This window comes from Sciurus carolinensis, unplaced genomic scaffold (genome assembly GCF_902686445.1).
Source record: "Sciurus carolinensis unplaced genomic scaffold, mSciCar1.2, whole genome shotgun sequence".
NCBI lineage: Eukaryota > Metazoa > Chordata > Mammalia > Rodentia > Sciuridae > Sciurus > Sciurus carolinensis.
The window spans coordinates 805,391-819,004 of record NW_025920147.1 but is presented as its reverse complement, the minus strand read 5'-3'; positions in this window follow the sequence as shown (position 1 = coordinate 819,004).

The window sequence follows — 13,614 nt, the reverse complement described above, 5'->3', positions numbered from 1 at the left end:
TAAACAGGGTGATTAAGTGACTTTCAGAAAAAAATAAATTTATATCAGTTTCTTAGACTGCCAAGATATATACAAGCAAAAATATATATATATATATTAGAATATAAAAATTGATAATGTAAATATTATATATTAAAAAATATTTTTAGATGTTGATGACCTTAATTTTATTCATTTATTAATATAGGGTGCTGAGGATCAAACCCAGTGCCTCACATGTGCTAGGCAAGCACTCTACCACTGAGCCACCATCCCCAGTCCCTAAATATTATATTTAAAATATAAACAATATTTTTATAATATAATATTTGTTTTAGAGCTATGTAACATATATTAGATATCTCTATATCAGCAGAAATTCTGCACATTTTAAGAGCTAACTAAAAATTAATCTTAAAATAATTTCAACTTTTATTAGCTGATATAATAAATAATATCATTTCAATGATATTACTTATTATAATAAGTTATTATAATACTATTGTTGAAACAATAGAACCTATTTTGAAAACTTTTAAGATAAAGGGAGAGTTTTAGCTTTTAAATTCTACTAGAATTTTCTGAATTTCAGCTATCTGTTCTGCTCACACTTTCTCTCCATTAAGACAAATCCCATTTCTTTGATAATATCCCATCATTTCCCTGACATACTAAGGCTCCCACTGTGTTACAGGTTTATGGCTATATGATTCATTTCTATGATAATCTTGCTTTCATTAATGTAACAGCTCCAATTGTAGTACATCAATTCCTGAGATATCCACATTCACATCCTAATGACTGTTTCAATCCTTAATGGATTTTAAAATAGAAAAGTCACATTGCTCTATATTTAAAAAAAAGCCACTATAGGAGATTTCAACCAACTACATTATTTAGTGTCCTTTCAGCAAATGGTAATGATTCAAAAATATAGTAATCCAACAATTTGCATACATGTAGAACGTTTCCTTGAATAGATGTCAAAGAACATACAGGACAACTAAAACTATGGAGAAAAAAATAAATTTTCAAAGTGATTCAGCATATACATTACTACATATTCTAGGTTATAGTAATTGTACTAGAAAGATACTTATTCTGCTGTCTATGGTTCCGGAGGTCCATGCGTGGGCTTCAAAGAGTGGAAAAATCCATTAATGTTATAGAAAAAAGTATTTTATATGTATAAATTTAAGGACACATTCTACAGATTTTTTCACAGTTCAAAAGTAGTCTGCATGAGCAAAAACAAAAACATAAAAAAGAAGATTAGAAGACCTCACCATTATAAGTCTATCCCTGTTTACATGAACTAAAGGAAAACAGTCCTTTAGTTGGAGACTAGACTATATGATGTGGTCTGCATGTAAACAAAATTCCAGTGGAGGAAATGGAAATGGAACTTTTAGCTCTAAACACCCATGTCATGAGTACCAATAAGAATTTGGAATTATAAACAAAGAGAACTAATAAAATTATAGGTTTCATTTAAGTAGGCAGAAATGTGGCTTAAAATTAGAATACAGCAATAGATGTTTCTGTCTGCCTTTGTGTCTGTGTCTGTCTGTCTCTCTCTCTCTCTCTCCTCTCTCTATCTCTTTTTCCAGAAGTACAATTTATATATCATGAAATACACTCATTATCAGAGTACTGGTCAATGAGTTTTAATAAATTGATATACTTTTACCAATAATATTCCAATTTAGTTTGAAAACATTTGCCTTAACAACCCAAAGTTCCAGCATACCCATTTGTAGGCAGTATCTCTTCCCAGCACCAGACAACCATACATCTGCTTTTTGTCTCTACAGTCTAGTCCTTTGTAGAAATGTCATAGAGATTGAACCATTCATATATTTCACTCAAGATGTTTGAAGTTCATAAATGTTTTTACATGAAACAGTATATAATACTGTTGTAGTACATCCTTGTCAAATAATGTTTCCTTGTAAGGATATGCTTCATTTTGCTCATCTGTTCATCAGATAGATATAGACATTTGGATTATTTTCAGTTTGAAGCTCTTACAAACAACACTGCTATCAACATTCACATATTTTTGGTTTTGCTTATATTGCCTAGAAACCTAAAAATAAAATTGCTAGGTCACATGGCAAGAATATGTTTAACTCTTTTAAGATGTGATAAAACTTCTTTCTAAAGTAGCTATGTTATACTACATTCCCAGGAATAATGTATCATGATTGTAGTCTCTACATATCCTTGATAACACTTGATATTCTGTCTTATTAATTTTATGCATTCTACAGATTGTGATACAGTATCACTTTATGCTTTTAACGTGTTCTTCTCTAATGAGTAACAATTTTGAGTCTATTTTCATGGGTTATTTGCTATTCATATTTTGAAATGTCAGTTCAAATCTTGTATCTTTTTATTTTTATTTATTTATTAACATGGGCTGTTTGACCTCTGATTATTGTGGGGGAGTGGTGGGTACTGGGGATTGAACTCAGGCTACTTAGCCACATCCCCAGAACTATTTGTATTTTATTTAGAGACAGGGTCTCACTGAGTTGCTTAGCACCTTGCTTTTGCTGAGGCTGGCTTTGAACTTGCAATCCTCCTGCCTCAGCCTCCTGAATTGCTGGGATTGCAGGCATGCACCACCACACCTGGCTCGCCTCTGATTATTGTTACAAGAGTTTTTCATGCATTCTGGGTATAAGTCCTTTGTCAGGTGAATGATTAAAATTTATTTTCTCCAATTCTCTGGGTTGTCTTTTCTACATTCTTACTAGTGTCATTTGAAAATTAAATGTTCATTTTTTAATTTAGATGAAGTATAATTTATCATTATTTCTCTTACAAATCAGGCTGTAGATGTCAAATCTAAGACATCTTTCCTTATCTTAAGAACACAAAGATTTTCTCCTGTATTTTCTCCTTGACATTTTATACTTCTAGTGCTTACATTTAAGTATATGATCAGTTGTTAATTTTTGCTCTTGATTATGTAAGAGTTCACATTCTTATTTTTCCTTTTTTGTGACTTTTTATTTTCTTGAGTATGGAGTCCTGTTGTTCCAATAATATTTGCTGAAAAGATTATCATTTCCCAAAATGATATCATTGATACTCTTACCCAAATTGATTAACCTTAATGATGATGGGTTAGTGAAAATCATGAAAACATATACGTTCCCTTTCTATTAGTGTATTATACATATTATTGGGGTTCATTTTCACATAATGACACAAGTATGGAATGTAATTTTATACCAGTTTAGTCCTCAGAACTTCCCCTTTCCCTCCCCTCCTCTCTCTCCTTGTTCCCTTTCCTCTACTGTTCTTCCTTCTATTTATTTATAGATATTTTTTTAAATTATTGCTCTGTACATATATAAAGGTGAAATTAACTGTGGTATCTTCTTATACGTACATAGAGACTGTTGGGTTAATTTCATTCCCTGTTCCTGGCTTTTTCTTTCCCTCCTCCAACCCCTGCAATCAACTTTTTCTACTCAGTTGCTCTCTTTTATTTTAATGGGACTCCTTTTCTTCCCCCTTATTTTCATCTAGTTTTCACACATAAAACATTCAGCCCTTGACTGGCTTATTTCACTTGGCATGGAAACCTATATATTCCTTATTGTACATAACAATTATTGATAAATGCATGTCTTTCACTACTGAAATCATAAATACATATGCATTCAGTATATTCAATAAATAAATAATTGTCTGTTTGCAACATTGGTATCTTGAAAATACAAAGGCAAATCTGAAATAGAAGCTGCTAACAAAAAGTTTGTAAAGTTAGACTGGGAAGTAACAAATGTCTCAAATATAGAGTGGCATGGATATTTAAGGTCAGGAGAAATCCTTTGAGGTTATCTGCATAAGGTTCCATGAAGATAGTGGCAATAGGGACAGAAAGCAAAGGATGGGTGGGATCAAATTCTATACACATAAATAGAAGGATATTTCAAAATGAGGACAAAACCTAGATACAGGTGAGGAAACAAGAGAGTGAAGAGAGGAAGAAATTGGGCATATATAGAAAACATCCAAAAGAGATGAGAATTACAATTTTAAAAGGTTAATGTCAAATGAAAAATTGCATTTTCTCAGCAGTGGTAGCAATGACAGTTAAGGTCATGAGCAGAAGACTGCCATGATTGATACCATTGATACTGTCCCAATAACAGTAAAATGGAATTTTTAAATAAAAAAAAAAAAAACTATGATATTTTCTAAAATTATTTAATTTCATTTAGGGGATGCTATAATTCTGTTCCTGTTCTGGCAATTTCTGTGCTTATTCTCTTTTTTAAAAAATTATTTTTATTTTAAACAATGGGATACATGTTGTTTCTGTTTGTACATGGAGTAACAGCATACCATTTGCATAATCATACATTCACATAGGATAATGAGGTTTGATTCATTCTGTTATTTTTTCCTTCCCCCCCACTCCTCCCACCCCTCTTTTCCCTCTGTACAGTCCCTCCTTCCTCCATTCTTGGCCCCCTCCCACCCCCCATTATGTGTCATCATCCGCTTATCAGTGAGATCATTAGTCTTTTGGATTTTGAGATTGGCTTATCTCACTTAGCATGATATTCTCCAGTTTCATCCATTTGCCTGCAAATGCCATAATTTTATTATTCTTTATAGCTGAGTAATATTCCATTGTGTATATATATATATATATATATATATATATATATATATATATACCACAGTTTCTTTGTCCATTCATCAATTGAAGGACATCTAGGTTGGTTCCACAATCTGGCTATTGTAAATTGAGCAGCTATGAACATTGATGTGGCTGTATCTCTGTAGTACGCTGATTTTAAGTCCTTTGGATATAGGCCAAGGAGTGGGATAGCTGGGTCAAATGGTGGTTCCATTCCAAGTTTTCTAAGGAAACTCCACACTGCTTTCCAGAGTGGCTGCACTAATTTGCAGCCCCACCAGCAATGTGTGAGTGTACCTTTTTCCCCACCTCCTCTCCAACACCTATTGTTGCTTGTATTCTTGATAATCGCCATTACTAAAGATGGTGAACATTTTTTCATACGTTTGTTGATTGCTTGTAGATCTTTCTCTGTGAAGCATCTGTTCATATCCTTAGACCATTTGTTGACTGGGTTATTTGTATTCTTCATGTAGAGTTTTTTGAGTTCTTTATATATTCTGGAAATTAGTGCTCTCTCTGAAGTATGAGTGGCAAAGATATTCTCCCATTCTGTAGGCTCTCTCTTCGCATTGCTGATAGTTTCCTTTGCTGAGAGAAAGCTATTTAGTTTAAATCTGTCCCAGTTATTGATTCTTGCTTTTATTTCTTGTGCTGTGGGAGTCCTGTTAAGGAAGTCTGATCCTAAGCCAACAAGTTGAAGATTTGGACCTACTTTTTCTTCTATAAGATGCAGGGTCTCTGGTCTGATTTCAAGGTCCTTGATCCATTGTGAGTTGAGTTTTGTGCAGGGTGAGAGATAGGGGTTTAGTTTCATTCTGTTGCATATGAATTTCCAGTTTTCCCAGTACCATTTGTTGAAGAGGCTCTGTTTTATCCATTGCATATTTTTGGTACCTCTTTCTAGTATGAGAAAATTGTATTTATTTGGGTTTGTGTCCATGTCCTCTATTCTGTACCATTGATCTACCTGTCTATTTTGGTGCCAATACCATGCCATTTTTGTTACTATTGCTTTGTAGTATAGTTGAAGTTCTGGTATTGCGATACCCCCTGTTTCATTCTTCCTCCTAAGGATTGTTTTAGCTATTCTGGGTTTCTTATTCTTCCAGATGAATTTCATGATTGCTTGCTCTATATCTGTGAGGTATGTCATTGGGATTTTAATTGGAATTGCATTGAATCTGTGTAGCACTTTTGGTAGTATGGCCATTTTGACAATATTAATTCTGCCTATTCGAGAACATGGGAGATCTTTCCATCTTCTAAGGTCTTCCTTAATTTGTTTCTTCAATGTTTTGTAGTTTTCATTGTAGAGATCTTTTACCTCTTTGGTTAGATTGATTCCCAAGCATTTTATTTTTTTTGATACTATTGCAAATGGAGTTGTTTTCCTCATCCCTTTCAGCTGTTTTGTCGCTTGTGTATAAAAATGCTTTGGATTTATGCATGTTGATTTTATAGCCTGCTATTTTGCTGAATTCATTGATGAGGTCTAGAAGTTTTCTGGAGGTGGTTTTTGGATCCTCTAAATATAGAATCATGTCATCCTGAAATAGTGACAGCTTAAGTTCCTCTTTTCCTATTCATATACCTTTAATTTCCTTAGTCTGTTTTAATTGCTCTGGCTAGAGTTTCGAGGACAGTGTTGAATAGAAATGGTGAAAGAGGACATCCCTGTCTTGTTCCCATTTTGAAAGGGAATGGTTTCAGTTTTTCTCCATTAAGAATGATGTTGGCAAAGGGCTTAGCATAAATAGTCTTTACGATGTTCAGGTATGTTCCTACTATCCCTATTTTTTCTGGTGTTTTGAGCATGAAGGGGTGTTGTATTTTGTCGAACGTTTTTTCTGTGTCAATGGAAATAACCATATGATTCTTATCCTTAAGTCTATTGACATGATGGGTTATGTTTATTGATTTATGGATGTTAAACCATCCTTGCATTCCAGGGATGAATCCCACTTGATCATGGTGCATAATTTTCTTAATATGTTTTTGGATACGGTTTGCCAGTATTTTGTTAAGGATCTTTGCATCTATGTTCATCAAGGATATTGGTCTAAAATTTTCTTTCCTTGATGTGTCTTTTCCTGGTTTGTTATGAGGGTGATATTAGTTTCATAGAATGATTTGGTAGGGTACCCTACTTTTCTATTTCCTGGAATACTTTGAGAAGTATTGGAATGAGTTCTTCTTTGAAGGTCTTGTAGAACTTGGCTGAGAATCTGTGTGGTCCTGGGCTTTTCTTGGATGGTAGATTTTTAATGGCTTCTTCTATTTCATTGCTTGATATTGATGTATTTAAATTATGTATGTGCTCCTGGTTCAGTTTGGGAGGAGCATATGTCTCTAGAAATTTGTCAATGTCTTCAGTAGTTTCTATTTTGTTGGAATACATATTTTAAAAGTAGCTTCTCATTATGTTCTGTATCTCAGTGGTGTCTGTCTTGATATTTCCTTTTGTATCATGTATTTTAGTAATTTGAGTCTTCTCTCTCCTTCTCTTTGTTAGTGTGGCTAAGGGTTTGTCTATTTTGTTTACTTTCTCAAAGAATCAACTTTTTGTTTTGTCAATTTTTTGAATTGTTTCTTTTGTTTCAGTTTCATTGATTTCAGCTCTGATTTTAATTATTTCCTGTCTTCTACTACTTTTGCTGTTATTCTGTTCTTCTTTTTCTAGGACTTTGAGCTGTAATGTGAGGTCATTTAGTTGTTGACTTTTCATTCTTTTCTGGAATGCGCTGCATGCAATGAATTTTCCTCTTAGTATTGCTTTCATAGTGTCCCAGAGATTTTGTTATGTTGTATCATCATTCTCATTGACCTCTAAGAATCTTTTTATCTACTCCCTGATGTTTTTTGTTATCCATGTTTCATTCAATGGCATATTATTTAGTCTCCAGGTGTTGGAGTAATTTCTCTTTTTTATTTTGTCATTGATTTCTATTCTCAGTCCATTATGATCTGATAGAACACAAGGCAGTATCTCTATTTTTTTGCATTTCCTAAGGGCTGCTTTCTGGCATAACACATGGTCTATTTTTGAGAAGGTTCCAGAAGAAAGTGAATTCGCTTGTTGATGGATGGAATGTTCTATATATGTCTATTAAGTCTAGGTTATTGATTGTGTTATTGAGTTCTATGGTTTCTTTGTTTGGATTTTGTTTGGAAGATCTATCTATTGGTGACAGTGGTGCATTAAAGTAACCCAGAATTATTGTGTTGTGGTCTATGTGATTCCTGAAATTGAGAAGGATTTGTTTGATGTACAGGGATGCACCATTGTTTGGGGCATAAATATTTACTATCGTTATGTCTTCCTGCTTTATGGTTCCCTTAAGCAATGTGAAATGTGCTTCTTTATCCCTTCTGACTAACTTTGGCTTGAAGTCCACTTTATCTGATATAAGGATGGAAACCCCTGCTCTTTTACCGAGTCCATGTACATGGTAGGGTTTTTCCCATCCTTTCACCTTTAGTCTGTGGATGTCTTTTTCTATGAGATGACTCTCTTGCAGGCAGCATATTGTTGGGTCTTTCTTTTTAATCCATTCTGCCAGTCTATGTCTTTTGATTGATGAGTTTAGGCCATTAACATTCAGGGTTATTATTGAGATATGATTTGTTTTCCCAGTCATTTGGCTTATTTTTGGTTTTTAATTTGGTTTGGTTTCTCCTTTGAGTGGTTTTTCTCTAAGGTAGTTCCTCCCTTTGCTGACCTCCATTGTTGTTTTTCATTTCCTCCCCGTGGAATATTTTGTTGAGAACATTCTGTAGCTCAGGCTTTCTATTTGTAAATTCTTTTAACTTTTGTTTATCATGGAAGGATTTTATTTCATCTTCAAATCTGAAGGTAAGTTTTGCTGGATATAGGATTCTTGGTTGGCAACCATGTTCTTTCAGAGCTTGAAATACATTGTTCCAGGCCCCTCTAGCTTTTAAAGTGTGGGATGAGAAGTCGGCTGCTATTGGTATTAGTCTCCCCCTATATGTAATCTGATGCTTTTGTCTCGTGGCCTTCAAAATCCTATCTTTATTTTGAATGTCAGGCATTTTCATGATAATGTGCCTTGGTGTGGATCTGTTGTGATTTTGTGCATTTGGTGTTCTGTAAGCCTCTTGTGTTTGATTTTCCATTTCATTCTTCAGGTTTGGGAAATTTAGTGATATTATTTCATTGAATAGGTTGTTCATTCCTTTGGTTTGTATCTCTGTGCCTTCCTCAATCCCAATAATTCTTAAATTCGGTCTTTTCTTGATGTCCCATAGTTCTTGGAGATTCTGTTCATGATTTCTTACCATCTTCTATGTTTGGGCAACTTTATTTTCAAGATTAAATATTTTGTCTTCATTGTCCGAGGTTGTGTCTTCCAAGTGGTCTAGTCTTTTGGTGAAGCTTTCCATTGAGTTTTTTATTTGGTTTATTGTTTCCTTCATTTCAAGGATTTCCGTTTGGTTTTTTTTTTTTTTTTGAGAATCTCTATCTCTTTGTTGAAATGATCTTTTGCTTCCTGCAGTTGCTCTTTCAGCTTATTGGTATTATCATTCATTGCCTGCATTTGCTCTCTTATCTCATCCTTTGCTTTGCGAATCATCTTAATCCTATATAATCTGAAGTCCTTTTCTGACATTTCTTCTACCATACTCTCATTGGATTCTATTACTATAGAATCTAGATTTGTTTGGATCATTTTCTTCCCTTGTTTTTTCTTGTTGTTCATGTATCTTCCCCTCTAGCAGTGCAGATCTGGGGTATTGCAGATTTCCCCCTTATAGGCTTATAGTGGCCCTATAGGTTTCCAAAACCCTTTCTTTAATATTAGCAGTGCCCATTTCAGACACTATGCAATCCTAGACCAAATAGCCCCTATGAGGACAATAATAAAATTGTCATAATAAAGAGAATGATTTCAAATATTATCTTCAGTACAACAGACAGATTTGCAATAAGGTCTGAAGTTTCAAATGGAGGACAAAGAAGATGCAGAGGGATGTAGAATGTGGCTGTTAATGGGATAAGAAAAGAATATACAGAAGTTCTAGATACTAGAAAGGGTGAGAGTGTAATCAAAAGAAATTGGATGTTAGCATGCAAAAAAGGGAGAAAGAGACTCTGAGGGAACAGATAAACAAAGGAAAAGAGAGCAAGAAAAGTAAAGAAATAAAAACTTAAATTTTTTCAATAAGGAGAAAAAAGAAAATCTACAGTATAACAGACATATAGTAATGCCAGTGTTCAGTAGCCTGACACATGAGAGGTACCTGACAATAAGCTTCAAGCCTCTAGCAGACTTCTCAGGATGGGTTTTGTCCCACCTAAAGATGGGAGCTACAGATCCAGGATTATCCAAGATGGCTGCTCTGGCTTTGAAATGTGTTGGAAAATGGGGAGCTGCAGCTCAGGATGTTGCCATGGTCAGCAGGAGGTCCTGGAGGCAAGATGCAGTTGGTCAGGCAGGGCTCCTGGAGGTCAGGTGTGTTTGTGGAATCCTGGAGGCCGGTTGCAGTCAGTTGGTCTGGGGGTCCTGGCGGCAGGGATCAGTCAGTCGATGTGAGGGTCCCAGAGGCAGGGAGTGTTCTGTGGAGCTGAGGGATCCTGGAGATGGAGCTCAGTCAGACCAGCCCGGGGTCCTATGGGGCCTGGCTGTTTTCTCAAAATGGAGGCAGTCCCATGTAATCAAACCTGCAGGTACTGTGACAGAGAACTTCCAGGCAACAGCAGGCAGCTGGTGCTCCACTGGTGGTCGGCAATCAGTTTGCTGACTGTTGTCGGATGATTGGGAGGTGAACCTCGTGTGTTGGGTGGGTGATGGATAGGTGTAATGCAGGCAGTGGACAGGCAAGAGGCAGGCAAATGGCAGATGATAGGCCCCTGACAGTGAGCAAACTGCACTCAAAGAAGGCATTGATATGCTGGCAGACTGCAGGTGGTCATGGCAGACAAATGGGGTAAACAGCAGGGGATCGATAAGCAGCCAAAACTGCCTCGCCAAGAAACAGATATCCTCTGCTTGAAACAGAAGTTATAGAGCACCAAGGAATGCAGCCTCCCTCTAGTTGGCCATCTTGGATCCCTCTGTGCTTATTCTTAACCTGACGCCAACTAAATCAGAATAAAATAATTCTGTAGATTCTGGGTACATTTTCCCTTAAGTTTATTCTTCTGTTTACTCCATGTATTTTTAGTAAGTGCCTCCTATCTACTGGGCACTAGATATATATTGATTTTAAAAGAATGATAAAAGTTTATTCTCAGCCTTTATGAAGAAAACTTACACAGAGACATGTAATATATATGTTGTTACATGTTTACACATAAAAATTTTATATAAAGTTATAATTATTGCTAAAGAGTCATAGTATCCTATACTCAGACAGACCTTTACATGCACATTAACCACTTAATTGTTATACAAAACCTTGTTAAGATGGCATTACAGGGCTGGGGTGTGGCTCAGTGGTAAGGACACTTGCCTAGTACATATGAGGCACTGGGTTCAATCCTCAGCACCACATAAAATAAATAAATAAAGCTATTGTGTCATCTACAACTTAAATTTTTTTAAAAAAGATATTACAAGCAGGATTTGGTGGTGTGTACCTGTAGTCCCAGCTTCTTGAGAGACTGAGGTAACAGAATCACTTTAGTACAGAAATTTGAGACCAGTCTGACAACATAGCAAGAACTCCATCTAAAAAGGAAAAAAAATTAAAATGACAATATTACAAGCATCACTTTTCACATGGGAATATTAAAGAACAGGAGATTAACCTATCCAAGATCACAAATCTGGAACATTTAAAAGTCACTGCAACTGGGCATGGTGGCATACACCTGTAATCCCAGCATCTCCAGAGGCTGAGGCAGGAAGATTTCAAGTTCAAAGACAGCCTCAACAACATAGCAAGGCCCTAAGCAACTTAGCTAGACCCTGACTCTAAATTAAATATAAAAAGGACTGGAATGTTACTTAGTGGTTAAGCTCCCTTGGGTTCATTTCTGGTACAAAAAAAAAAAAAAAAAAAAAAAAGAAGTCACTGCAACCTAGATCTCCTTATTCTAAGCCCAATACTGTTAACCTAATGTTTAGAGGTTTTAAATATTTTTTTTCTAAATAAATATGCAAAAATATCAATGTCTAGCCTAATCCACGGCATGATATGCAACTCTAAAAAAGCAACTTGCCCATTTTGGTACATTTCTTAGCCATTTTTTTATTTCTGCACAAAAACCCACCCCAACCCACCACCTCTACAGATGTCCGTGCCTAGCAAATGCCACACAGGTCTGATTGTGACTGCATAGTCCTTTGAGTCACATATATACTATCTCATATTCTGAGTAGTGAGGGCAGGATTTGATCTCTTAAAATAGCAGTTGTTTGTCACAAATTTTGGAAAATGCATCCCAAAACTTCTCAGGCTACAAAGAAAAGAAAAGACAGATCAGTTGAGTGCTGAGAAAACCAAGTGAGTCTGTAAACACATGAAAAATTTTAATTGCTTCCAAACTGATGAAATTGGCACTGAAATATATCTGTAATTTAGAAAGATCAAACTTACTAGAGATTTGTCCTAGAATCATGTAAGTACAAAATGTTGTGTTTAATCCTTCCTCAAATTAAATGACCGTTTTTCAAAATCACAATCTTGATGTTGCCATGGCATCATGACTGAAGTCAATCTTAGCAGTGAGATTTTTTTGAGGTAACCCATTTACATTTTCTTAGAAACTTGTTTAAGAAATTTCTAGTAATACAGCTGTGTGTTATTGGCAATGTATTTTAATATAAAGTTAATATTTTCACAAAGTATACATCGATAATTCTACTGGGATCATAAAGCCATAGTTTGGAAGTGGCTGCAAATATGTGTTAATTTTGTATTTACAGTGTTTTGGGATATCTTTTGGGGTACAAGCTAAATGACTTAATTAGATCAAATAGGGAAAAAAATTACAGGTTACTCTTCATATATGACAAGGAAGTATAATCTTAAGAAACTATTAAGTGAAAATAGTCCTAGAATATTCATGACACACTGAAAGTCTTATGTGGAATGCAGATTCCTGAAGAAAATTATTTGAACATTTTTTTGCATTTAACACTTTTGTAACTAATAATTGTCTCTCTTTTTTAAAATCAAACATATACTTATTACAATAGTATCCATAGTTTGAAAACAGTAATTAATTTTGGGCAGATCAGCATTGTGTAATATCGACAAGAAATAAACATCAGTTTTACTTATTTTCAAATAATATATTCATAGGAAGTTGCAAAAAATGGTAGGTCAGAGAAATCCCACCCTTTATCTTCCAGTTTTACCATCTTGCAAAACTGTAGTGCAATATCCCAACAAGCAATTGACCTTGATGCAATGTACAGTTTTTTCAGACTTTACTAGTTTGCCTGCATTTGTTTGTATTTGTGTGTGCATTTCCATGCAATATTATCACGTGGATACATTCATTATAAAAACACCACAATCATGGTACTGAACAGTTCCATCACCACATTCCTAAACCTTATGTCAACAATCTGTTTTCCATTTCTGTAATACTATTATTTCAAGAAAGTTATGTAAATGAAATCATTCAGCCTATAATCTTTTACAGCTTTACTCAGCATAATTCTCCAATGATTCGTCCAGGATGTTCAGTATACCAAGTCGGTGTGAATCTCTTTGAACCTGTACTGGTTTAGAGTGCTGCCCAATTTTTAAGTCCTTCTTTGCTCAAATAAGTTCAAACTTAACTTGTTTAATCTTTCTTTCAGTACATATATTTTTAAAAGAAAAATACAAACTATTTTAATAGTGGATGTAACATTTTACACGTCTATCTGCAAAATATGAATGCCCCAATTTCTCAGAATCCTAACTAGCATTTGCAACTGTCACATTTTTATCTTAATCATTCTGATAGGAACATAGTTGCATCAGATTTTGGGGGTTTTTTTGCT